This window comes from Lontra canadensis, unplaced genomic scaffold (genome assembly GCF_010015895.1).
Source record: "Lontra canadensis isolate GAN:19392208 unplaced genomic scaffold, GSC_riverotter_1.0 scaffold42, whole genome shotgun sequence".
Classification (NCBI taxonomy): domain Eukaryota; kingdom Metazoa; phylum Chordata; class Mammalia; order Carnivora; family Mustelidae; genus Lontra; species Lontra canadensis.
In genome coordinates, this window is record NW_022631036.1 from 647,109 (window position 1) to 674,543 (window position 27,435).

Here is a 27,435-nt window from a genome sequence, read left to right on the forward strand (position 1 = left end):
TGCTTCCACGTACTTCTTTAATCCTTCTTTAATTTCCTGATTAACCTATTCATTCTTTAGTAGATGTTTTTTAACCTCCATGTATTTGAGGTCTTTCCACATTTTTTCTTGTGGTTGACTTCAAGTTTCATAGTTTTGTGGTCTGAAAATATGCATGGTATGATCTCAATCTTTTTGTTCTTGTTGAAGCCTGATTTGTGACCTAGTATGTGATCTATTCTAGAGAGTCCCATGTGCACTGGAAAAGAATGTGTATTCTGCTACTTTAGGATGAATTGTTCTGAATAAATCTGTTAAGTCCATCTGGTCAGTGTATCATTCAAAGGCATTGCTTCCTTGTTGATTTTCTGCTTAGATGATCTGTCCATTACTGCAAGTAGGGTGTTAAAGTCCCCTACTATGATTGTATTATCAATGAGTTTCTTTATGTTTGTTATTGTTTTATATATTTGGGTGCTCCCAAGTTGGGGGCATAAATATTTACAATTGTTAGATCTTCTTGGTGGATAGACCCCTTTATTATGATATAATGCCCTTTCTCATCTCTTCTTGCAGTTTTGTTTTAAAATCGAGTTTGTCTGATATAAGTGTGGCTACTCTGGATTTCTTTTGATGTCCATTAGCATGATAGATGGCTCTCCATCCCTTCACTTTCACTCGCAGGTGTCTTTAGGTCTAAAATGAATCTCTCATAAGCAGCATATAGATGGGTCTTTTTTTTTTAAATCCAATCTTATACTTTTGTCTTTTTTTAAATGAAAATATTCCATTTTTAAGGAAAGTATGCATTTATTTTATTAAATATGTTATTTATTTGTTTATTTAAGAGTGTGTATGAGAGAGAGAGAGAGCAGGGGGAGGGATAGAGGGGAAGGGAAAGAGGGGAAGGGAGAGAAATAAGCAGTCACTGCACTGAGTGCAGAGCCCAATGCGGGGCTTGATGCCATGACCCTGAGGTCAAAACCTGAGCCAAAATCAAGATTTGGATGCTCAAACAAGTAAGTCATCAGGTGCCCCATCCTGTGTTTTTTGATTGGATGATTTAGCCCATTTACATTCAGGGTGATTATTGATAGACATGAATTTAGTGCCACTAAATTGTTACCTATAAAGTTGGTGGTTCTGGTGATGTTCTCTGTTCCTTTCTAGTCTCTGTTGCTTTTGGTCTTTTTCCCCCACTCAAAGAGTTTCCTTTAATATTTCTTGCAGGGCTGGTTTAGTTTTTGTTTGGCTGGTAAACTCTTTATCTCTCCTTTTATTCTAAATGTCTGCCTTGCTTGATAAAGTATTCTTGGGTGCACATTTTTCCCATTCAGCACTGTGAATATATTGTAACATTACAATATATAATGCAAGTTTCTGTGGACAGATCTTCTGAAAACCTGGTCTGTCTTCCTTTGTAGGTTAAGGACTTTTTTTTCCATTGCTGTTCTCAGGAGTTTTCTCTTGTTTGTGTAGTTTGTGAATTTGACTATGATATGTCTTGGTGATCACCAGCTTTTGTTGAATTTAATAGGAGGCCTCTGTACTTCTTGCAGTTTGAGGACTGTGTCCTTCCCCAGATTAGGGAAGTTTTCAGCTATAATTTGCTCAAATAAATCTTCTTCCTCCTTCTTTCTCTCTTCATCTTCTGGGACTCCTATGATGCCTATGCTATTACATTTTAAGAAGTCGCTGAGTTCCCTAAGTCTACCTTTGTGATCTAATACCTTTCTTTCCCTCCTCTTTTAACTTCATTATTCTCCATAATTTTAATTTTCTATATCACTGATTTGTTCTTCTTTATCCATCCTCATTGTTATAGCATCCATTCAGATTTGCATCTTAGTTATAGCATTTTTAATTCCAGTCTGACTAGACTTTATTTCTTCTTTATCTGCAGTGTGATATTCTCTAATGTCTTCTATGCTTTTTTCAATCCCAGCCAGTATCCTTATAATTGTTGTTTTAAATTCCAGTTCAGACATCTTACTTATATCTGTATTGATTAAATCCCTGCCTGTTACTTCTACTTCCTGTTCTTTCTTTTCGGGTGAATGTCTCCATCTCATTATTTTGTCCAGGAAAAAAAAAAAAAAAAAAAAGCTAGATCCTAAGTGTGTTGATCTGCTTGTTAAAAGAAGCTAGATCCAAAAAATAAAAGTAAAAAATATATATACATTAAAAAAATGAAAATAGGGACGCTTGGGTGGCTCAGTGGGTTAATTCGCTGCCTTCGGCTCAGGTCATGATCCCGGGGTCCTGGAATTGAGTCTCGCATCCTTGCTCAGGAGGGAGCCTGCTTCCCTCTCTGCCTCTGCCTGCTGCTCTGCCTGCTTGTGTGCGCGCGCTCTCTCTCTCTCTCTCTGACAAATAAATGAATAAATGAAAACTTTAAAAAAATGAAAATAAAATTTAAAAAGTTAAAAAAGAAAAAGAAAAAAGAAGCTAGATAGATCCTATTTCCTCTAGAGCTGACGCTTTATAGCACTCTATGAGCAAGGGGCTTGGTGTAAGTAGCTCTGGTCTCCACTTGGTGGTGCTGTTTAGCTCAATGAAGTAGTCAGTGCTGGAGGGCAGAGGGCAAAATGGTATGGCTCCACCTTCTCAGCCTGGAAAGGAGAGCTTGCACCTGCCACTCTTCAAGAAGCCCTCAGAGAAGAACAAACAATCTCCCCTCTTGTGTCCCTGTCTTCACCGTGTCTGTGTTTGAGCTGTCAGCCTGCCAGGCTGTACAGTACTCGTTGTTTAATCTCAGGCACTTGGCTGGGTTTCTAAACTCAACAAATTTTAGGGATTCATGTGTTGAGGTCATGGGCTGATTCTCTGGGGTAGGGTCTGGCCACACTTTTTCCATTTGCCAGCCTGTCCCAGGAAAGTAGTTGCACAACCTCCCAGTGGTTCAGAGTTTATGGTAAAGCAGAGCAGAAAGGTGGCACCAGGATTCTCTGCTCTCAGCCAGCATCCTCACTTCTATGCCTGGGAACAGTACAGCATGTTGGCACCATCCATTCTTCTGTCCCCAGAGAGGATTTGCTACTGCTCCCAAATGCACTCCAAGCAAGGGAACCTTTTCTCCCTGTGGGAACCAGGGGATCCTCAGACCACACTGTCTGCTCCTGGGTCTCTACTCTCCTTCCCCACAGGAGCATTGCTAAGCTAGGCACAACATGGCAGTGGTGGACTTCTAAAACTTCAGATTTTATGTTCTGCTGTTTAGGATAACTTATGGTAGTCTCTGTAAGCAGCACCCTCCCCTCTGCAGCCCCTGCAGCTCTTATCTCCCCCCCAAATCAACTGTCCATTGTTCCTACTTTCCATGATTGTACTTACAGACTTGCAGTTTTAGTCTCTCAGTCCTCAGATTGATTTCTTTGGTGTTTAGAATGATTTGATATTTATCTAGCTATGTTCAAGGGATGAAGAAAGCTTAGGGTCCTCCTACTCCTCCACCATCTTAACTCCTCCTATTTTCTTTAAGATTAAAACAAAAAGCATTATCCATAGAAAATTCTAGTCCTTGACCATGCTATCATTCTTTGAGTTCTGCCACTGCCAGAAAATAGTGCTACTTGACATAGTTTTAAAAAGAAGTGAAAAATGAGTTAGCTTATGCCCTAGAGGTCTGGTCACTTCTATTTCTGTTACCAGTGCCCAAATCCAATACTAAGTATCACAAACCGTGAAATGCCACCTCTTCACTATCCTTTCTCCTGAGTTTCTACTTTTTCTTTCCTGCGGTTTCCTCACATCAAATCCAAGAGAAATAGGAGGGAGAAAAATATGGACTCAAGTAGAATTGCAGATGAAAATGTGATTCATTTTTATTATACAGGGACATATAGACATATCCTAGGATTTGACATTAAATACTATTGTCACAGCGCACCTGGGTGGCTCAGTCAGCTAAGCATCTACCTTTGGCTCAGGTCATGATCCCAGGTTCCTGGGATCAAGTCCTGTGTCCAGCTCCCTGCTCAGTGGGGTGTCTTCTTCTACCTCTATCTCCTCCCCCCTGCTTGTGTTCTCTCTTTTGCTCATGCTCTCTCTCTCTCTCTCTCTCACATACATATATACATACATATTTTAAAAAATAAAAAGTGTCACATAGGGTATGTATTAGTCATATTTGTGTTAAAGGAAAATTCTACAAGATCACTTCTGACTTCTGTTTTCTCTTTTCCACAGCCCTTATTGACTATAATTTACCACACAACTTAGTTATCTACCGGGTTTTGCTTATTAAGTGCCTCCCTCTGATAGAATATCAGTTCCTAGTGGGAAGTGTTCTTTGTCTCTTTACTTCATTGGTGTGTTCTAAAGATTAGAACTATGTCTGGCATATAGTTAGCATTCAATAAATATGTGTTGAGTGAATAATGAGGCCCTGGCAGGCTGGACCGCTGCTACTGACAAGTCTAATATGATGCAGAGAAGCAGCTACTGACTTTTATAGGAGATACATCACGGTGACCTGCTAAGAGCACTGTTAGCAGAGTGGTGGGGAAAAAAACCTGACATGAGAGGAGCTAGGAGAGAGAATGTGGAGAAAACAGAAGATGAGAAAGGAGACAGCAGTGAGCATAACTACTTGGATGTGTCTGGAGAGCTTTGATGGGTGCTGAGAAATTCAGGGGTGCTGGCTGGAGGGGTTGTGGGGTCAAGAGTTTTCTTTTTAAAATGGGTGGCATCATGTAGATGGAAATCACATGTAGAAAGGGAGAAAAAGATGATACAAAAGAGAAAATCAGTACTTGCCAGTACAAAGAGCTTAAGTATTTTAAGAGGAGAAGGATTTAGGGTGCAAATAGAGGCATGTCATAAAGGGGAGCAGGCACATTTCCTCCACTGAAGCTGAACGAATTCAGCGTGTGTGGACAAGCAGGTTGGCAGAATCAGCTGGGAGGATGAGGAAGTTGTCCAAAAAGAGAAGGATGAGGAAATGTTGGCAATTTCAAGTAGAAATAGTATGTGATTACCTCCTAGAGTAGGAAAGTGCATTTGTTGGGAAGGTGGTTGCTTATATTAGAATAAGCTGTTGTGAGGGGTGCCTGGGTGGCTCAGGTCATGACTTCTGGGTCCTGGGTCTGAGTCCTGGAATCGAACACCACATTGGGCTCCCTGCTCAGCGGAAAGCCTGCTTCTCCCTGTCCCACTCCCTCTGCTTGTGTTCTTTCTCTTGCTCTCTCTCTCTCTGCCAAATAAATAAATAAAATCTTTTAAAAATATTTCAAAAAAGAGAACAAGCTGTGGTGAGAGTTGGCATTTGTGAAGGCAACATTCCATACTCCCCCTCAGGCCAGATTTGCATCCAACATTCTCCATCCCAATGAATACACATCATTGCTCATGCAGTTGCTCAAGCCAGGAACCTGCGGTCATCCTTCATGTCTTCCCTCTTCCTTGACCTGTGTGTGTGAATAATTACCAAAACCTGTTTGGACACTTTTCTGATCTGTCCACTTCTTTCTATCTGCACTTCCACTTTCTTGGATCTGGTTACCTGGTTATCTGGTGAGGAGGTTTCCTAACTGGTTCTCTGGGCTCTAGTCCTGTTCACCTTTGTTCAGTTCTCCATATTATAGCCTGAATGGTCATTCCAAAAAGGAGATCTGATCATTATACTCCCCTCCCCTGGTCAGTGTCTTCCCACTGCCTCAGGTTAAAGGCGAAATTTTTCAACTTGGTGTATAAAACCCGTCAGGCCTTGGTTCTGCCTACCTCTCCATGAAGACAAAGACAGTAGAAGAAACAATAGTGATACAATTTTAAAAACTGTAGAGGTAATGGACTAAAACTACTGATGTGGCAGGCCAGAGGTAAATACTTTTTATGATCATGAATTGTTGAGCTGACAATCAAAAGGTAGAAAATTGTTTACATGCAACAAAACACAGATATATAATAAAGAGTGTGGGGCACCTGGATGGCTCAGTGGGTTAAAGCCTCTGCCTTCGGTTCAGGTCATGATCCAGGGTCCTGGGATCAAGCCCCATATCGGGCTCTCTGCTCAGCAGGGAGCCTTTTTCCTCCTCTCTCTCTCTGCCTGCCTCTCTGCCTACTTGTGATCTCTGTCAAATAAATAAATTTTAAAAAATTTAAAAAAAATAAAGAGTGTTACCTAAATTAATTACAGAGAAGAACATTGGCAAAAAAAAAATATTAAGCATACATTGAAGACTAGGATGGAGTCTGGAGGAAGAAATTTTATCTGTAAAATTTATGGTAAAAAAAATCTCAAAATAGGGAGTCCAGCCACTGCCCAAAGTTACAATTTGAACATCAAAAAAATAATTATCTAGTGGATTTGATAAAGTCCACATGTCTTTATATAAAGATACAAAAGAGAAAGTCAAAAGACCTCATAGGTCATCATTTTGAGATGACCTGTAAATTGACTTCTTACTTTGATAATGGGTAACTAAAGATAATTAAATATTTATCCAATTTTCCTGTAGTAAATATATCTTAGAGTAATGGTACAGCTCCAACTGATGAGGGAAAATTCTATTTCACAGAAGAAAGCCAGCATCAGAATGTAGAAGGAATGATAAAATTGGAAAATCGTCATTTTGTCCCCTCTATTAAAATTATTGATTTGGTCAAGGATGTTCAGTTGTTATGAATACATTTAGGTATATGATTGCTAGGAGCTAGACATGTTAAAGTCAAAATAATACCACAAAGCTCATTTTATTGTCGCAGGGGGTACAAAGGGTATTAATTACCAGTAAAAGTCTCTGGCTCCTATCCTAACTCAGGGATTAGGGTAGAAATCAGTTAATATATTATAATAATATATCAATTGTCAAATATGGAATATGTTCGTATGTACTAATGTATATTAATAATGTATTTCTGTGATAGGTTGAAAATGCAACATGAAGCACAATATCATCTGTTATATATCCTAGCTAAAATAAAAGCTTAAATTCATCAACTCTTTAACTCTCAGGTTTCAATTTCAGGGCTTGAAGAACAAGCTGAATGGCAAGCTGGCAAGCTGAGAGAGAGTACAACTGACTGGGTCTCTTTAACAAGTAAGAGTCATTAAAAGAAAAAAGAGGGACTGTGCTAAATCCAGACACTTAAGGGACATGAAGGCAAAACATGGCCTTGGATTGGGTTGTCATTTTGGGAACAAATTGTGGAATTTGAATCCGGGGTAAGTGTCAGACAAGATGAAAATGTGTTGACATGAAAAGTTGGAAAATGTTAAGTAAAATAAGAAGATAATAAAACAGCAGATAACAGTCTCATTTTTTTTAAAGATTTTATTTATTTGACAGAGAGAGATCACAAGTGGGCAGAGAGGCAAGCAGAGAGAGAGAGAGGAGGAAGCAGGCTCCCTGCAGAGCAGAGAGCCCGATGTGGGGCTCGATCCCAGGACCCTGAGATCATGACCTGAGCTGAAGGCAGAGGCTTAACCCACTGAGCCACCCAGGTGCCCCTAATAGTCTCATTTTGGTAACAGAAACACACACACAAATATTTGGGAGGACATACACTAAGGTGTTAATAATGGTAATTTCTTGGTTGTAGGAATATGGCATTATTTTAGTTTTGCTTCTATTTGGGGGGTAGCATTTTATAATGTAAATTATTTTATATTTTATAATATTTTATAAATTTTATATAATAGAATTATTATTATTACTATTATGAGGATAAAGAGGGGGAGGAGGAGAAAAAAATGTCAAAGAAGATGGGTAAAGGAGAGCCTTTGGGCAGGTGGTGAGGCACAGAACCTCCATTTTGGCAATGGGTCCACAGCTGGGATGGAAGTCCTGGATCCTGGTTTTTTAAAAAAATTTTATTTTATTTTTAATTTAAATTAAGTTAACACATAGTGTATTATTAGTTTCAAAGGTAATTTCAGTGATCCATCAGTCTTATACCTGGTGCTCATCACATCATGTGCCCACCTTTAAAAAAATTTTTTTATTATGTTCAGTTAGCCAACATATAGTACATCATTAGTTTTTGATGTAGTGTCTGATTCATTAGTTGTGTATAAGACCCTGTGCTCACCACGCATGTCCTCCTTAATAGCCATCCCTTATCTACCCCATCTCCCCACCCCCACCTCCCTTCTGTAACCTCAGTTTGTTTCTTGGAGTCCAGAGTCTCTCATGGTTAGTCTCCCTCTCTGATTTCTTCCCATTCTGTTTTCCTGCTCTCCCCCTATGGTCCTCTGTGCTATTTCTTACATTCCACATATGAATGAAACCATATGATAATTGTCTTTCTCTGCTTGACTTATTTCACTTAGCATGATCTCCTCCAGTTCCATCCATGTTGTTGAAAATGGTAGGCATTCATCTTTTCTGATGGCTGAGTAATATTCCATTGTATATATGAACCATATCTTCTTTATCCATTCATCTGTTTAAGGGCATCTTAACTCTTTCCACAGTTTGGTTATCGTGGACATTGCTGTTATGAACCTTGGGGTGCATGTGCCCCTCTTTTCACTACATCTGTATCTTTGAGGTAAATACCTAGTAGTACAATTGCTGGGTCCTAGGCTAGTTCTATTTTTAATATCTAGAGGAACCCCCATACTGTTTTCAAGAGTGGCTACGCCAGCTTGCATTCCCACCAACAGGGTAAGAGGGTTCCCCTTTGTCTACATCTCACCAACATTTGTTGTTTCCTGTCTTGTTAATTTTTGCCATTCTAACTGGTGTAAGGTGGCATCTCATTGTGGTTTTCATTTGTATTTGCCTGATGTCTAGTGATGTTGAACATTTTTTTCATGTGTCTGTTAGCCATTTGTATGTCTTCTTTGGAGAAGTGTCTGTTCACATCCTCTTCCCATTTCTTGACTGGATTACTTGTTTTCTGGGGTGTTGAGTTTGAGAAGTTCTCTGTAGCTCTTGGATACCAACCTTTTATCTGTAATGTCATTTGCAAATATCTTCTCCCATTCCGTGGGTTGCCTGTTAGTTTTGTTGACTCTTCCTTTGCTGTGAAAAAGCTTTTTATCTTGATGAAGCCCCAGAAGTTCATTATTGTTTTTGCTTCCCTTGCCTTTAGAGAGTGTCTTGAAATAAGTCACTGTGCCCAATGTTGAAGAAGTTACTGTCTATGTTCTTCTCTAGGATTCTGAGGGATTCCTGTCCTACACTGAGGTCTTTTATCCATTTTGAGTTTCTTTGTGTATGGTGTAAGAGAATGATCTGGTTTCATTCTTCTGCATATGACTGTCCAATTTTCCCAACACCAGTTATTGAAGAGACTGTCTTCTTTCCATTGGACAGTCTTTCCTGCGCTTTCAAAGATTAGATAACCATAGAGTTGAGGGTTCATTTCTGGGTTCTGTATTCTGTTCCACTGATCTATGTGTCTGTTTTCGTGCCAATACCATGCTATCTTGATGATCACAGCCTTGTAATATAGCTTGAAGTAAGGTTTTGTGATCGCCCCAGCTTTGGTTTTCTTTTTTAGCACTCTCCTGGCAATTCAGGGTCCTTTCTGGTTCAATACAAATCTCAGAATTGTTTGTTCTAGCTCTGTGAAAAATATCAAAGGTATTTTGATAGGAATTACACTGAAAGTCTAGATTGCTCTGGGCAGCATAGACATTTTCACAATGTTTATTCTTTCAATCCATGAGCATGGAATGTTTTTACGTTTCTTTGTGTCTTCCTCAATTTCTTTCATAAGCATTCTGTAGTTTCTGAAGTATAGACCCTTTTCTTCCTTGGTTAGGTTTATCCTTAGGTATCTTATGGTTTTTGGTGCGATCGTAAATGGAATCGATTCCTTAATTCCTCTTTCTTCAGTTACATTGTTAGTCTATATAAATGCAACTGATTTCGGTGCATTGATTTTATATCCTGCTATATTGCTGAATTGCTGTATGAGTTCTAGTAATTTGAGGGTGGAAACTTTTGGGTTTTCCACATAAAGTATCATGTCATCTGCAAAGAGAGAGAGTTTTACTTCTTTGTCAGTTTGAATGCCTTTTATTTCTTTTTGTTGTCTGACTGCTGAGGATAGTTCTTCTAGTACTATGTTGAACAAAAGTGGTGAGAATGGGCATCCCTGTCATGTTCCTCACCCTAAAAGAAAAGCTCTCAGTTTTTCCCCATTAAGAATGATATGCACTATGGACTTTTCATAGATGGCTTTTATGATATTGAGGTATGTTTCTTCTATCCCTATACTTTGAAGAGTTTTAGTCAGGAAAAGATGCTGTATTTTGTCAAATGCTTTTTCTGCATAAACTGAGAGGATCATATGGTTCATGTCTTTTCTTTTATTAATGTGCTCTATCATGTTGATTGATTTCCAAATGTTGAACCACACTTGCATCCTGGGAATAAATCCCACATGGTTGTGGTGGATAATCCTTTTAATGTACTGTTGGATCCTCCTGGCTAGGATCTTTTTTAGTATTTTCGGATCCATATTGATCAGGGATATTGGTCTGTAATACTCCTTTTCGAAGGGGTCTTTGCGTGGTTTTGGGATCAGGGTAACACTAGCCTCATAGAATGAATTTGGAAGTTTTCCTTCCATTTCTATTTTTTGAAACAGCTTCAGTAGAGTAGGTATTATTTCTTCTTTAAATGTTTGGTACAATTCTCCTGGGAAGCCATCTTGTCCCGGACTCTTGTTTTTTGGGGAGGTTTCTGATTACTGCTTCAATTTCTTTATTGGTTGTTGGCCTATTTAGATTTTCTATTTCTTCCTTTTTCAGTCTTGGTAGCTTATACATTTCCAGGAATGCATCCATTTCTTCCAGATTGCCTAGTTTGTTGGCACATATCTGCTGGTAATATGGTCTAACAATTGTCTCTATTTCCTTGGTGTTAGTCATGATCTCTCCCTTTTCATTCATGATTTTATTGATTTAGGTCCTTTCCCTTTACTTTTGGATAAGTCTGGCCAGATGCTTATCAGTCTTCTTAATTCTTGAATTAGCTTGTAGTTTTGTTGATCTGTTCTATTTTTTTTTTTTTTTTTTGGTTCCTATTCACTGATTTCTGCTCTATACTTTATTATTTCTTTTCTCCTGCTTGGTTTAGGTTTTATCTGTTGTTCTTTCTCCAGGTCCTTTAGGTGTAATGTTAGCTTGTGCATTTGGGATTTTTCTCTTTTCTTGAGGGGGGCTTGAATGGGTATGTATTTTCATCTTGGGACCATCTTTACAGTATCCCATAGATTTTGGACCAGTGTGTTTTCATTCTCATTAGTCTCAATGAATTGTTATTCTTTAATTTCCTGGTGACCCAAACATTCTTTAGCAGGGTATACTTTAACTTCCAAGTGTTTGAGTTCCTTCCAAACTTCTTCTTGTTGTTGAGTTCCAGTTTCAAAGCATTGTGGTCTGAAAATATGCAGGAAATAATCTCAGTCTTTTGGAATTGGTTGAGTCCTGATTTGTGACCCAGTATGTGGTCTACTCTGGAGAAAGTTCCATGTGCACTCATGAAGAATAAGTATTCTGTTGTTTCAGGATGGAATGTTCTATATATATCTATGAAGTCCATCTGGTCCAATGCATCATTCAAAGCTCTTGTTTCTTTGTTGATCTGCTTGGATGATCTGTCCATTGCTGTGAGTGGAATATTGAGGTCTTCTACTATTAATATATTATTATCAAAATGTTTCTTTATTTTGGTTACTAATTGGTTTATATATTTGGCTGCTCCCATGTTGGGGTCATAGGTATTTACAATTGTTAGATTTTCTTGTTGGATAGACCGTTTAAGTATGATACAGTGTCCCTCTACATTCTTATGATAGTCTTTGGTTTAAAATCTAATTCGCCTGAAATGAGGATTGCTACCCCAGCTTTCTTTTGAGGCTCATTAGTAAATGGTTCTCCATCCCCTTGCTTTTAATCTGGAGGAATCTTTAGGTTCAAAATGATACTTCTGTAGATAGTGTATGGATGGGTCCTTGTTTTTTATCCAATCTGAATCCCTGTGTCTTTTCATAGGAGCATTCAGCCCATTTACATTCAGAGTAATTATTGAAAGATAAAATTTATGGCCATTGTATGCCTGTAAAGTTCCTGTTTCTATACATTTTCTTTCTGGTCTATGTGACTCTTGCAGTCTCTCTTTCCTTACAGAATGCCTCTTCATATTTCTTGCAGGGCAGGCTTGGTGGTCACGTATTCTTTCAGTTTCTGCCTGTCCTGAAAGCTCTTTATCTCTCTATCCATTCTGAATGACAGCCTTGCTTGATAAAGTATTCTTGGCTGCATGTTCTTTTCTTTTTTTTTTTTTTTAAGATTTTTAAAAAAAATTATTTGACAGAGAGAGAGATCACAAGTAGGCAGAGAGGCAGGCAGAGAGAGAGGGGGAAGCAGGCTCCCTGCTGAGCAGAGAGCCAATGCGGGGCTCAATCCCAGGGCCCTGGGATCATGACCTGAGCCAAAGGCAGAGGCTTTAACCCACTGAGCCACCCAGGCACCCCTGCACGTTCTTTTCATTTAGCACCCTGAATATGTCTTGGCAGCCCTTTCTCGCTTGCCGACTTTCCATGGACCCGTCTGACATTATTCTGATATTCCTCCCTCCATATGTAAGGAACCTCCTCTCCCTGGGTATTCTCAGGATTATTTCCTTTGTTGTAAAATTTGCAAGTTTCACTATTATATGTTGGGGTATTGATCTATTTTTATTGATTTTGGGAGAGATCTTCTGTCTCTTGGACTCAAATGCTTGTTTTCTTCCCCAGATTAGGGAAGTTCTCAGCTATGATTTGCTGAAATATACCTTCTAACAGCCCCCCCTCCCAACCTCCTTGGGGATTCCAGTAATTCTGAGATTGGAACATTGCATGGTATCATTAATCTCTCCAAACCTCTTCTCACTTACTACTAGCAGCCTATCTCTGTTTTCCTCAACTTCTTTCCTTTCCATCAGCTTATCATCTAGATCACTAATTCTTTCTTCTGCCTCATTTACCCTCGCTGTTAGAGTATCCAGTTTAGACTGCATCTCATTCATAGCATTTTTAAATTCAGCCTGATTGATCTCATTTCTGCTCTTAGAATTTCTATATTGTCACTAATCCTTTTTTTCAAGCCTAGCTAGTGACATTATGATTACGATCCTGAATTCTATCTCTGACATCTTGCTTATATCCATATCCATTGTTCTGTGGCAGAGGATATTGTCTCTGCTTATTTTCTTTGTTGAGAGTTCCTACTCCTAGTCATTCTGTTGAGGGATGGTTGAGTGAATAAGCACAGTCCAAAATATCAACCATGACCCAAGTAAGATTCACCCTAGCAAAATCCAGAGTGGTCTGAAGCTACAACCAAAAAACAAAACAAAACAAAAAAGCCAAAATAAAACACAAGTATAAAATTTTAAAAATTTAAAAATTTTTAAGAAGGTAGGGAGAGATTGGGAGGACATCTCTCAGTGTTGACAAATCAGGATGTTGCAGTTGTCCCTGGGTGTATTTTGGTCTGTGTTAAAGGACACTATGTCCCAAAATTATAAGGAAAGTAACACTTGTGTGTGTGTGTGTGTGTGTGTGTGTGTGTATGTACACACACATACATATATATAGAGGTAAAATTGAATAGTGAAAAGACTATAACATGGCATATATCTATAAAAAATATAGATGTGAAAAAATACAAGTTAAAAAGCTACTACAAAATATAAGTTGATATAATAAGCAAGTAGTTGAAATGAGAAGATAAAAAGAAAAAAAAAACAGAGGAAAAAGCGTAAGAAAAAGAAAAAACAAAAAGAAAAGGAGAATTTAATCTGAAAAATAAACAAGTCATGAGGCAACACCTGGAACTCAATATATAATTTTCCCCTGGTGTTGTGATTTTACAGTCTATGGGATCCATAGGATTGTCATCCACCTGTTCTTCCAGCCTGTCTTCTGGGGAAGGGTCTTGCTGGGCTGTTTCTCAGATAACCCTGCCTGTGCAAAGTTGCCCTGCCGCCTGTCAAGGGGATGGATTCTGTGGAAACTGGTCTTCTGTGTGACTTTTGTTACCTGGGCGCTTTTTACTCCTCTTTAGAGGACAGAGAAAAAATGGCCAAATCCAAACCTCTGGCTCAGAGCAGAAAAATCATAGTCTGTCCTTTAATAAACCCTCCAAGGCAAACAGTCTCCACTTCTGCATTCACCACTGAAAACCACAGCCGACCCCTGTGTGTGCCCACAGCAACTATCTCAGAGGTAGTCCCAGGGGCCCAGGAGTGCCACTACCCTTTGTGCTTCCAAAATTGTGAGCAGCCGCAGGCTCACGCGGACACCCGAAGCTCCTGGATCATGTCTGTGCACCGCCGTAAAACCCTTTCTGGGCCGCCACCACTTTGCAAGTTTTTGCCAGGTCCCAGGTGCAGGTTGAAGATTTTTTCAGGTTGCCCAAGAGAAGAGTGATTATCGACAGGCCCAGTTCGAGGTTTATGGCAATCTGAGTCCCTTCCTGGGCTTGCTGACCATAACCTGCTTCCTGGCTCCATGGCATACATACTCTACTGGTTCAGGGACCCCCTTTCGCTCTGCGGCTCCTCGTATGTCAAGACCACAATGTCCTACCTAGTATTCTGCCTTTTCATTTCCAGAGCCCCTTTCAGAGAGATGTCTCTAGGTAGAGTAGATTCCTAAGTGTTCCAATTTTGTGCTGTGATGTTATATCACATTCCAGGAGTCAGCTTATGGATGCTCCCTCCCTGTTCTGTTTATCTTCTGATATCTCCTGGAAGATTCATTACTCTGCACATCTTACACATGCAAAAAGCAGTTGCTTTTCTGCTTCTAAAGAACCAGATACACACACACACACACACACACACACACACACACATTTACATTTCAGGCTGATTTTATGGGTGTTTAAGATGGTTTGGCAGATATCCAGCTAAATTCAGAGGATAAGCTGAAACAGAGTCCCCTGCTGGTTTGCCATCTTGCCTCCTCCCTTCCCGGATCCTGGCTTTTTATTTCATCCATTACACTGCACCTAACACAGGGAATAAGACTCATGAACAAGCTATCCCCAAATAAAAAGTTTTACAGGCCATTACTACCTCTGGATTCCATGAGAAGGGGTCCTACCTGCTGCTCCTTTATCTAGGAGCCCAGAGAGCTACTAATAATATTTCTCATGATACCTGAGAAGGTTTTTCCCTGTCAGTCAAAGTGCCAGAAAAAAAGTTCTCAGTCTCCTACCATCCCTATCTTCTGATGCCTTTGTTGTGATCTAGGTATAGAGAGATAGAGGAATAGTTCTGAGGAAGCTATGGCTCTTCATTTTGTTCTTGGTTCCAAACGGCTTTGTGGCAAAACTGGGTTATAAGAAAGAGATTATGCATCTTTTTTTTTCTTTATTTTTTTATTTTTTATTTTTTATTTATTTATTTATTTATTTATTTATTTATTATTTTTTATGTATTTTTATCCCCAGGGGTACAGGTCTGTGAATCGCCAGGTTTACATACTTCACAGCACTCACCATAGCACATACCCTCCCCAATGTCCATAACCCCATGCCCCTCTCCCGACCCCCACCCCCAGCAACCCTCAGTTTGTTTTATGAGGTTAAGAGTCACTTATGGTTTGTCTCCCTCCCGATTCCATCTTGTTTCATTTATTCTTCTCCTACCCCCCTAATCCCCCACGTTGCATCTCCACTTCCTCATATCAGGGAGATCATATGATAGTTGTCTTTCTCAGATTGACTTATTTCACTAAGCATGATACCCTCTATTTCCATCCATGTCGTCGCAAATGGCAAGATTTCATTTCTTTCGATGGCTGCATAGTATTCCATTATATCTCTTTCTCTCTCTATATATATATATATATTTATGTCCATGCTACCTAAAGCAATCTACACATTGAATGCAATTCCCATCAAAATACCATCCATTTTTTTCAAAGAAATGGAACAAATAATGCTAAAATTTATATATATATATATATATATATATATATATATATATATAATATCTTCTTTATCCATTCATCTGTTGATGGACATCTAGGTTCTTTCCATAGTTTGGCTATTGTAGACATTGCTGCTATAAACATTCGGGTGCACGTGCCCCTTCAGATCACTACGTTTGTATCTTTAGGGTAAATACCCAGTAGTGCAATTGCTGGGTCATTTCAACTTTTTGAGGAACCTCCATGCTGTTTTCCAGAGTGGTTGCACCAGCTTGCATTCCCACCAACAGTGTAGGAGGGTTCCCCTTTCTCCGCATCCTCGCCAGCATCTGTCATTTCCTGACTTGTTAATTTTAGCCATTCTGACTGGTTTGAGGTGATATCTCATTGTGGTTTTGATTTGTATTTCCCTGATGCCTAGTGATGTGGAGCACTTTTTCATGTGTCTGTTGGCCATCTTGATGTCCTCTTTGCAGAAATGTCTGTTCATGTCCTCTGCCCATTTCTTGATTGGATTATTTGTTCTTTGGTGTTGAGTTTGCCAAATTCTTTATAGATTTTGGACACTAGCCCTTTATCTGATATGTCGTTTGCAAATATCTTCTCCCATTCTGTCAGTTGTCTTTTGGTTTTGTTAACTGTTTCCTTTGCTGTGCAAAAGCTTTTGATCTTGATGAAATCCCAATAGTTCATTTTTGCCCTTGTTTCCCTTGCCTTTGGTGATGTTCCTAGGAAGATATTGCTGTGGCTGAGGTCGAAGAGGTTGCTGCCTGTGTTCTCCTCAAGGATTTTGATGGATTCCTTTCTCACATTGAGGTCCTTCATCCGTTTTGAGTCTATTTTTGTGTGAGGTGTAAGGAAATGGTCCAATTTCATTTTTCTGCATGTGGCCGTCCAATTTTCCCAACACCATTTATTGAAAAGACTGTCTTTTTTCCATTGGACATTCTCTCCTGCTTTGTTGAAGATTAGTTTACCATTGTATGTTACAGACTTCTTTTCCCGGGCTGCTTTCAGGATTTTCTCTTTGTCGCTAAGACTTGTAAATTTTACTATTAGGTGACAGGGTGTGGTCCTATTCTTGTTGATTTTGAGGGGGGGTTCTCTGCACCTCCTGGGTTTTGATGCTTGTTCCCTTTGCAATATTAGGGAAGTTCTGTACAATAATTCTCTCCAATATACCTTCTGCTCCCCTCTCTCTTTCATCTTCTTCTGGAATCCCAATTATTCTAATGTTGTTTCGTCTTATGGTGTCACTTATCTCTCGAATTCTCCCCTCATGGTCCAGTAGCTGTTTGTCCCTCTTTTGCTCAGCTTCTTTATTATCTGTCATTTAGTCTTCTATATCACTAATTCTTTCTTCTGCCTCATTTATCCTAGCAGTAAGAGCCTCCATTTTTTTTTTTAAAGATTTTATTTATTTATTTGACAGACAGAGATTACAAGTAGGCAGAGAAGCAGTCAGAGAGAGGAGGAAGCAGGCTCCCTGCTGAGCAGAGAGCCCGATGTGGGGCTCGATCCCAGGACCCTGGGATCATGACCTGAGCCGAAAGCAGAGGCTTTAACCCACTGAGCCACCCAGGCGCCACCAAGAGCCTCCATTTTTGATAGCACCTCATTAATAGCTTTTTTTTATTTCAACTTGGTTAGATTTTAGTTCTTTTATTTCTCCAGAAAGGGCTTTTATCTCTCCAGAGAGGGTTTTTTTTAATATCATCCATGCCTTTTTCGAGCCCGACTAGAACCTTGAGAATCGTCATTCTGAACTCTATATCTGACATATTACCAATGTCTGTATTGATTAGGTCCCTAGCCTTCGGTACTGCCTCTTGTTCTTTTTTTTTGTGGTGAATTTTTCCACCTTGTCATTTTGTCCAGATCAGAGTATATGAAGGGCAAATAAAATACTGAAAGGGTGGCAAAGACCCCAGGAAAATGCACTTTAACCAAATCAGAAGAGACCCCAAATCGTGGGAGGGAGAAAGGGGATAAAAAGAAGTTCAGGAAAAAAAAAATTAAAAAAAACCCAAAAAATATTAAAAAAGAAAAATATATATATATATATATATATATTAGATAAACTAGTTTAAAAACGTTAAAAAAGAAAAGGGTAAAAGTTAAAAAAAATTTAGAAGAAAAAAAATTAAATTAAAAAAATTAAATTAACCACAAGACTAAAGAATCATGGGGAGAGAGCCATGAGTTCCGTGCTTTGCTTTCTCCTCTACTGGAATTCTGCTGCTCTCCTTGGTAGGTGGACTTTGTCTTGGCTGGATTTCTTGTTGATCTTCTGGGGGAGGGGCCTGTTGTAGTGATTCTCAAGTGTCTTTGCCGGAGGCAGAATTGCACCATCCTTACCAGGGGCTGGGCTAAGTTATTTGCTCAGGTTTGCTTTCGGGAGCTTTTGTTCCCTGAGCGCTTTCCATAGAGTTCTGGAGGACAGGAATGAAAATGGCGGCCTCTCAGTCTCCGGCCCAGAGGAGCCGAGAGCTCGGGGCCCCACTCCTCAGTGTGTCCTCAGAGAAAAGAGCCCAATCACTCCCACCTCCCTGGCCTCTGGCTGCGCTCCGAGCTCACCGAGCCTGTGACCGGTTCAAGGTAACCCCGAGCTGAGAGCTCACTCCTCAGCTCTGTCTCTGTAGCTGGTTTCCCTGGTCTAATACCTGCGAGCTCTGCAACACTCAGTCACCCCTGATCCTTCTGTGACCCTGCAGGACCTAGGGCCACGCTGGCCCTGTGTGGGCTTCACCCCGGTTTAGCCTCTGGAGCAATGTCCCTCAGTGGAGCAGACTTTTAAAAGTCCTGATTTTGTGCTCTGTTGCTCCACCGTTTGCCGGGAGCCGGCCCCTCCCCCCGCGGTCTATCTTCCGGTCGCTTTGGATTCACTTCTCCGCTGGTCCTACCTTTCAGAAAGCGGTTGATTTTCTGTTTCTAGAATTGCTGTTCTTCTCTTCGATCTCCCGTTGGATTTGTAGGTGTTTGCAATGGTTTGATAAGCTATCTAGCTGATCTCCTGCTACCTGATGTAGTCTAGGCCTGCTACTTCCATGCCATCTTGACTCCTCCCCCGAGATTATGCATCTTAATTATGGCCTTGAAATTTAAATCTAACAAACAGTTGAGAACGTTTAGAGCGAACTCAGAGCTAGCAGGCCGGATATAACCCAAGGACTGTCCAAAGCCAAACCAGCTTTTGTTGCCATTGGCGTCACCAGAGACACATTTCAGGCCCCAAAGTGGATCCTTGATCAGATTTGCCCTGGCAGGTGGACCCCCTAGTCAATTAACCACACATCAAAGTAAAAAATTCTCACCTTTTCCTCTGTGGAGCCCAGCCTTACTAGGATACAAAAAATAAACAAAAACAAAAAGCGAAACCATTAAATAAGCTGACAGATTTGTTTTTTTTTTTTTCTTTTTTACATTTCAGGGGATAGTTATTAGATTATAATTCTATGTAAGTAATATTAGGGCTTTCAGAAAAGTTGCATCCTTGATTTTTCTCCCTGTTATCATCTTCCTCTCCATTGGGATCTTCCACTCAACAAGACTATATACTCAATGTGAGAAAGTCTAGGTCATGTAAAAGCAGCGCTAAAAAAAATAAATAAATAAATGTTGTGTAGCTAGGGAGTGCCTTCTGTATATCCCTAACATTAAAGAAAATACACTAGATTATCTTTGAAGTCGTGAGCTCTAAAATTCTGGACTGCAAGTATGGTTATAACATTTTAAGTATTTGTGCTCCATCTAGAGGAGCAATATAGAAAAATTAGTCTGTCAGCTTTTGTCAAGAGTTTTGACATTAAATTCTGGTGTCATTTATTTTTTGTAAAGATTTTATTTATTTATTTGAGGGGGGAGGGGCAGAGAGAGAAGCCGACTTCCCACTGAGGAGGGAGCCTGACTCAGAGCTCCATCCCTGGACTCCAGGATCATGACCTGAGCCAAAGATAGAGGCTTAACTGACTGAACCACCTAGGTGCCCCTCTGATGTCATTTATATGAGAAAGAACCCATTTGGAAATAGGAAAAACCTAGTTTCAGTTAACTATAAGTTTTAAATTATAAAAGTAATAATTTTCCATAATCATATCACTCTAATGTCTGTTTCCAACTTGAAATATATCATTCCAGTTTTGTCTGCAATACACTGAAAATGTTGGATCCTGTTTTTCTCTCTTACTGTATTTTGTATGTAGTATCACTGTAATCATGATTCATCGGAGGAAATCCCAATCATTCTTCCCATTACTGGTTGTTTCCATTATTTGACAATAACTACACGTTTAACATCCTTCTTGCATGTAGCATTTCCACGTTTGGGATTCTATTCTAGTACTGAATGTTAGACATTGAAAGCACTGAATCAAATAACATGATCTTTTTTTGAAATGATAGTACATATTTTCACATCACTTTCTAAGAGGGTTATACCAACTTGTATATTATCATTAATGTATGAAAACACCAATTCCAGGAACCCTCTCAGCCCTGGGTATTAGATGTTTTATTTATTAAATGTTATTAAGATGTTTTCAAATGTTACCTTATGGTTTCAATTTGCATTGCTTTGACTTTTGGTGAGGTTGAGCATTTTTCCCAGATTAAGAGTTTTATTTCCTCTTTTGAGAATTTCTGTTCACATTCTTAAGCATTTGTCTTTTGGGGACCTAACATTTTCTTATTCTGTGAGCTCTCACTGTTCATGACCACTACCACCGCCTCTACTAACTAGCTACCATTTGTTTAGCAGCTATAATACGTCAAAGACTGTGCTCACTGCTTTATGTATATTTTTAATCCTTGTCACACCCTGCAAAAAAGAAGGAAATTGAGTCTCAAAAGAGCTAAATAGCTTACTCAAGGCCACGTGACCTTTGAGAGGTTATTTTTCTACTATAGCTTCTGCCAAGTGTAAAAATAGATCTTAATTTTCTAATGAAGATTTAACCCTTTGTGATACTTTCCCTAGGCTTATCAGCACTTTTATTTAAGTTATTGTTTGGACATAACAGAAGTAGCATTTAATACTGTAAACCGTAAATTCTTTTCAAAGCCAAACCTATCGGGGCTTTAATTAAGTAGTACAGAATGGCCATTTAAAGTGATAAAAAGATAGGACATGCTTGTATTTCTCCAAAGACAAATTAGGGCCTCGTTTCAAATTGTTAAACAGTTATTTGCCTATCATATATTGACTAATCTTTCTTTTCTTCATTGATTTATGATGCATTTTTTATCATTCAATAGTCAGATCTATATTTAGACCTGTTTTGTTGATCTAGTTATCCTTTGTACAAATACTATGCTGTCTTAATTACCTTATCTTTGTAAGACAATTAAAACAGAATATAACTAATCCTCCCACAACTCTTTTTTTTTTTTTTTCCAGAATTTCTTCCCTTTTTATTTTCCAAATAAACTTTTGGATCATTTTGTCAATTTAGGCAAAAACATATTTTTCTTTTCTTTTTAATTTAATTTAATTTTTTCATTAACATATAATGTATTATTTGTTTCAGGGGTACAGGTCTGTGATTCATCAGTCTTACCATATTTTTCTTTTAAAGAAGGAACTCAAAGCAATAGAGATTTTGATTGGGTTACATTAAACCCACAAATCAAATTCAGACATAGTTATTTTCATGTTCAGTCATCTTAATCAGTATTAAATATCTGGCCAATTTCCAAGTCATTCATATATATATATATATATATATATATATATATTTTTTTTTTTTTTTTTTTTAATTTGAGAGAGAGTGAGTGAGAGAGAGCAGGAGTGAGGGGGGGGAGGGACAGAGGAAGAGGGAAAAACAGACTTGCTGCTGAGCAGGGAGCCCTATGTGAGGCTCGAGGCTCGATCCCAGGACTCCAGGACCATGACTTGAGCCAAAGGTAGACAACTGACTGAGCCACCCAGGTGCCTCTATATATATGTGTGTGTGTGTGTGTGTGTGTGTGTGTATATACATTTATATATTTTAAGATTTTATTTATTTGTTTATTTATGTATTTAACAGAGAAAGACACAGTAAGAGAGGGAACACAAGCAGGTGGAGTGGGAGAGGAAGAAGAAGAGGAAGAAGAAGCAGGCTCCTGGAGGAGCAGGAAGCCTCATGCAGGACTCAACCCCAGGACCCTGAGACCATGACCCAAACCAAAGGCAGACACTTAACGACTGAGCCACCCAGGCGCCCCTATTTTATATTTTTAATGTAATTTGTATTTTCCTTTTCATGTGTCACTATATACCTTGTTAAGATTATTCCCAAACATTATGTGTGTTTTAATTGCCATTGCAAACAGGACCCATTTTGTTTTTGTACAGGTTGCTTTTAGTATAGAAAAATGTTATTGATTTTTTAATATATTTTATATTAAGCCATATTTATAAACATTCATTTTAACAGCTTGCCAGATGATTCTTTTATATATATATATATGTATATATATATATATATAATTTTTTAAAAAGATTTTATTTATTTATTTGAGAGACAGCACACAAGCCAGGGAAGAGAAAGTGGGAGAGGGAGAAGCAGACTCCCTGCTGGGCAGAGAACCCAATGTGGAGCTCCATCTCAGGATCCTGGGATCATGACCTGAGCTGAAGGCTGATGTTTAACCAACAGAGCCATCTGGGTGGCCCCTTTTGTATTTTCTAGAAACAAATAATATTAGTTAAGAATGAAGCTTTTCCTTCTTATAAAAATCTGTGTAGGAAAGAATTAACATAGTAGGTCTGAGACAGCTATCTTGGAAGACCTGCTTACAGGGTTAGCCTGTGGCTGGTTCCTGGGAACTTGGATTTGAAGAGGGTTCCCACTGTTCCCTAAGTGATAAGGACTGTTTACTGTGCCTACACTGTTTGTACAAGCAATATTGGTTTATGCTGAACACCTGCTTTCCCTGTAGGAGTCTGAAATTTTGATTCGTACCAGGCAAAGGCTGCCTATGAGAGCAACTCCCAATAAAATGCTTAGACACAGATCCCTAATGAGCATCCCTGGAGGACAATACTTCACCAGTATTGTCTGGAAGGATGAAGCATGTTTGTGTATTTCCACTGGAGAGGACTCTAGGACGCTTGTGCTTGGTTATCTCTGGACTTCACTACATATGCTTTCTCCCATTGTTTATTTGCTTTATATCCTTTCACTGTAAGAAATCATTGCTATGAGCACAACTATATGTTGAGTCTTGTGAATCCTTGTAGAGAATCCTCAAAACTGAGGGTAGTCTTGGAGGCCCCCAAATTTGTAATGCTTATCTCTTCCCAGTGATGTTTTTGTCAAGTGTAGGTATCAACATAAATGGACCTGCTCTGCCTGCCTTCAGAGGAGAAAGGTTTGGACCCTCCTGACTTCATCTCCTGCCATTCCTCTCAAATGCGTATGCCCCAGGGACTCTGGGGGAGGGGAGCACGCAGTGGGGGTCTGGTGGAAACCTTGAAAATGACAGCTGCTTAATGGTAGCCTACAGTTGCAAATTTGTATCAGTGTTATATCTCCTTTATCTTTTTTTTTTAAAGATTTTATTTATTTATTTGACAGAGATCACAAGTAAGCAGAGAAGCAGGCAGAGAGAGAGAGGGGGAAGAAGGCTCCCCATCGAGCAGAGAGCCCGATGCAGGGCTTGATCCCAGGACCCCGAGATCATGACCTGAGCTGAAGGCAGAGGCTTAACCCACTGAGCCACCCAGGTGCGCCCCTCTCCTTTATCTTTAATTTTGTTTTGTGTTATTTTCCCCATTAGTTAACTTTGTCTTTCTTACCTCTTTCCTCACTGCCAAAGAATCAGTTTTTAGTTTACTTACATATATTTTTTATCCTTTATTTATCTTTATCATTTTTAAATCCCACTTTGCTTAGAATCTGGGTTCTTTTTCTAAAATTGCAAATAATGCAATTTTTTTCTCCTTTTTAAATATTAAAATTATTTGTTGCTATAGATTTACCTCTAACATGCAGAATTGGCTACATCCTATACATTTTTTATGTTAACAGATCTTGTTTTAATTATTTATCAAACTATTTTAGTGATCTCATTTAAGAGATTCCCTTCTGCTTCCCAGAGCTGTTTGATAGCCTGAAAACTTCAAAAAGTCTTATTGTGGGTAAGCAGACTAGACTATTCAGGCTAATCCTACAGTTGAAAACAACTAAAAAATGTGCAAGGATTTCCAAAGTCTGAAGAACATGAAAAAGGTGGTAAGATAGGAAGGCTTTATCAGGCCAAAATCTAAATGAATATGGAAATTCAGAGGGGAAAAGCAGAACACAGATGTTGCTTTTGCCTCTGAGAATATCTGCCAACCACAAATCTTGGTTTTTATTTTTTATGTCCTCTCAGGGTCCACAAGTTCAGAATTCATGTCTAAATTCAAGTCTAAATTCTGGCAAAGATGGAGAGTATCATAGGAAACCTTCCCCCATAAGGCTGGGATCCCAAAAGGCTATTTCCTCAGATTAAGAATGAACCAGAAGTAAACCCTGTCTTTCCCTCTCTGATCCCCACCCCCAGAAAAATAAAAATCCTTTGATGCTGAACAGTGCAGAGGGAGTAAATAAAAGAAAACCCAATCCTAGGGAAGTTACAAGCACATGCTGGTAGGGATTGTGGGTTTGTAACTCTAATTCACCTCACCCGGATGGTCCAAAAAAGCATTATGCCCTGATGGGTTTAAAGTAGTCCTGAACCGACCACAGGTACTTATCAAACGCAGTTCCTCTCTGGAGGAAGGAGCCCCCATTTTAGGTGTCAGAAATCTCAGCAATATGGGCCATTAGCATAATTATCAAGCTCACCAGGAAATGAGGAACAAGAAGCCAGAATCAACAGAAACACACCTACAGTGGATTTAGGTATCTTTCATTATCGAAATTCTCATTTTGAATTCTAAGAACCAAAAAGATCTGGATTACCTAGAATTTCCACACTGCACAAAATTTTGGCACACTCCAGCCAAAGTGCAGAACTCAAGAACTTCATAGATTCAGATGATGAAACTCTCATAAATCAATAAGCAAAAGACAGATAACCTCTTATTAAATGGGAAAAGACAGGCACAGATCCTTTACAGAGGGCTAGCTGAAGGCCAATAAACATATTAAAGGGTGCATATCAGGAATATGCAAATTAAAACCACAATATGATACCACTGTGTGGTCCCAGAATGGCTAAAGTGAAATAGGCTATATGAAGAACTGTGAATTGACTAGAACTTTCAAATACTGCAGTTTAAGTAGAAATTGATACAATCCATTTGGAAGACTGCTTGGCAGTATTTACTAAGGATAAAACCTTATGACCTAGCGATTACGTCACAGTTACATCCTTAGTAGAAATGCATGCATGTGCTCCCCAAAGACGTGCACTGGAATGTTTATTACCCTTTGTAATGGCCCGGTTAGAAAGAACTCATATGTCCATCTACAACAGAATGATTTAATCTAGTGTAGTAAGTTCATTCTGTGGAATACTATATACACTTTAGTGATGAGAATGAACAAAACTATCAGAACAACATGGGTGGATTTCATAAACATAATGTTGAGTGAAAAATGCCAAGTATGGGGCGCCTGAGTAGCTCAGTGGGTTAAAGCCTCTGCCTTCCGCTCAGGTCATGATGGTCCAGGGTCCTGGGATCGAGCCCCGCATCGGGCTCTCTGCTCAGCGGGGAGCCTGCTTCCTCCTCTCTGTCTCTGCCTCTCTGCCTACTTGTGATCTCTCTCTCAAAAAAATAAAATCTTTAAAAAAAAATGCCAAGTATATCCTGTGTGATTCTATTTATATGAAGCTCAAAAGCAGAGAAAGTTAATATATAATATCAGAAGTCAAGAAAGTGGTTACCCTTTATGAGTGAAGTTGGTAGCTAAAAAAGGAGTTTTAAGGGTCTAGGATTTTTTTTTCTTTTCTTTCTTTCTTTTTTTAATCAGCAAATGCTAAGTGAATTTTATTACTTATTTCTGCAACTTGTGGCATAAATAATACAATGATATACAGTTTGGTTATCCCTTATTTGAGGAGATTTTTTGGAAACCCTTATATTTTGGGCCCATAATCTCAGGTTTTAACACACCCCAGAATCTAAAGAATTAACTATATCATTTTACTATACTCTTTTATGTATCTTAAGTAGGTTTTCTTTCATCTTTGTGGACCTACTGAAATCAAAGAATCCGAACTGCTTGTTTGAATTTTTTTGTTTTGAATACGAGGAAGTGTATTACTCTCTGCCCATGGTGTAAAATGTTACAACGACAGCTCTTAAGATTGAGGGCCCTGTACGAAACCGAGACTCAACAGCCTCCCTTGGCCAGCACTGTGTGGTTGATGCTGCTTCACCCCCTACACAATCATCAGAAAGCATGCTTCATGCTGGTGTCCTTTGTAAACATAAGCAAATTACGGTGCATCCGCTCTGAACACGTCACCGCTTTCCTACAAATGCCACTCAGCACCAACTATGCTTCACGAACCTCTGACCTTCCCAAGTGAAGGAAAAAAAAAAACCAAGCTTCTCAAACTGTAGCAGGCACTCCTGTCACAGGAATAAAGAGCACAGTATAGGAAATAGAATCAATGGCATTGTAAGAGTGTTGTATGGTGACAGCTGGCAGCACCCCTTGCGGGGAACAGAGCATTAACGGATAGAGAAAACACTGCTGCACACTGAAACTAATGCAACATTGTGTGCCAAGTATACTAATATTAAAAAAAAAAAAAAAGAATTCCTGGAGAGGTTGTGGTAACACAAGTTCCTGGAATCTACTACCACCAGTTCCGATTCAGTAGTTCTGGGAGGGGGCCCCCAAATTTGCATTTCTTTCTCTCTCTTTTTTTTTTTTTTGGTTTTTATTTAAATTCCCGTTAACATTCAGTGTAATATTAGTTTCAGGTGTACAATTTACACCAACACTTACATACAATAAGGGTCTGGAATGCTGATGGTATTCTGTTTCTTAGTCTGAGTGCTGTTTACTTACGTGTGTCTGCTTTGTGAAGATTCATTCCATCATCTACTTTTAATCTGATTACTTTTCTCCATGTACATTATACTTTAACAAAGGTAATAAAAAGAGATACTGAAGAAGACCAAAGTAAATTGGGAGATAAACGAAATTGATCAATAGATCCAGTATAATCTCATTTTTTTTAAAGGTTTTTGTTTGTTTGTTTGCTTGGTTTTGGTGGAACTCAGAAAACTTATTTAAAAATTTATATGGAAACACAAAGCAGGGCCTGCTTCAAGAAGAACCAGATGGGAGGTCTGAATGAACCAGGTATTATAAAACTATAGTAACTAAGACTACAGGCCATTGGAACAGTACAGAGAGACCAGAAACGGAATACAAATCTAGAAACTTGCTATGTGACCAATATAAGACATTTAATATCAATGGGGAAAAAAGAACTTTCCAGAAAAATTTCAGTTGGAGACAACTGGTTATTTATATGGTAAAAATACAAAACTAGTTACCTACATCATACCGTATGCAAAATAAATTATAGTTGGATTAAAACCTAAAAGTAAAAGGGTGCCTGGATAGCTCAGTTTGTTAA

At 39.0% G+C, this 27,435-nt stretch overlaps 1 protein-coding gene across 1 annotated transcript in view; it reads right to left on the minus strand.

Moving 5' to 3' along the window:
* Positions 1-14,851, minus strand: part of PTGER2 (prostaglandin E receptor 2) — a 35,414-nt gene extending 20,563 nt beyond the window's left edge. Inside the window, exon 1 of the mRNA XM_032871103.1 lies at positions 14,788-14,851. The gene's annotated coding sequence lies outside the window, so the exon portion shown is untranslated. The remainder of the gene's footprint in view (positions 1-14,787) is intronic.
* Between the last annotated feature and the right edge of the window lie 12,584 nt (positions 14,852-27,435).